Consider the following 964-nt stretch of genomic DNA (forward strand, 5'->3'; position numbering starts at 1 on the left):
CTGCCCTTGCATTCCTCTCTCAATGGCCCCATGTAAGAAACTTGTGAGCTTCTGGAAAAATGTAGAACGCATCCAATTACCCCTCCAGAAATACATCCACAAATGTGATCACAGACCCATGGACTCTCAGGGTGGGAAGAACCTAATATTTGTTGTGCACCTACTAGGCGCCAGGCACCGTACTAGGCATTTCATACGCTTATTTCATTTTCCTCTCTTTGTAGGATGGGGCCTTGCCTGTTTGTTAGGCTGACCCTAGTCTGTGATGCTCGAATGCCACCTGAAACATCCTGGAAACCTCTGCTGGAACATTCCCAGTAATGAAGAACTCTTCTCAGAAGTTCTTTTTATTGAACTAAACTGTCTCTGGCTTGTTTCCATTTACCTCAGTTATGCCCTTTTAGATCCACAGTGCAGTTCAGGCGGGGAGGACTTTATGGAAACCTGTAACTCGCTACTCAGGGCCACCCATGCCTTAATCTAGGAACACCATTCCCAAGAAATATTCTCTTTTTTAAATTCTTCATCAGCTTTCTTCGTTATTGTTTCAAAAGCCCCAATTTTGAGTATAATCAGTAAGACCATTTTATCTTGCTTTTCTACCTTATAAGTACCAGAAAATTTCTATTTTCACTGATTCCAGATGAATACTTAAAATAATTTAATCAGTGGACTTCTGTGTGAATGACGGAGTGGGAGGAGTGATTTCTGTGTTTTGAAGACTGTTGACATGATAGAAGATCTAAGATTGTGACGGGATTGTTAGTGTCAGTTGAGAGCCGCAGCCACCCAAGAAAACTAGACAAGGGCTCTTGAAATGCCTAGGAAATGTGAAGAATGTGGAAGAGAGCAGGATGGGATCCCCAAAACCTTTCACGTAAGATCGGTTAGGATCTCCCACCAGCCTTTCTCCTATTTGGAGAAAACAGATCCGCAATGAAACTCGTCAATTGTTTTCCCCTCT

This window comes from Diceros bicornis, chromosome 31, assembly GCF_020826845.1.
Source record: "Diceros bicornis minor isolate mBicDic1 chromosome 31, mDicBic1.mat.cur, whole genome shotgun sequence".
NCBI lineage: Eukaryota > Metazoa > Chordata > Mammalia > Perissodactyla > Rhinocerotidae > Diceros > Diceros bicornis.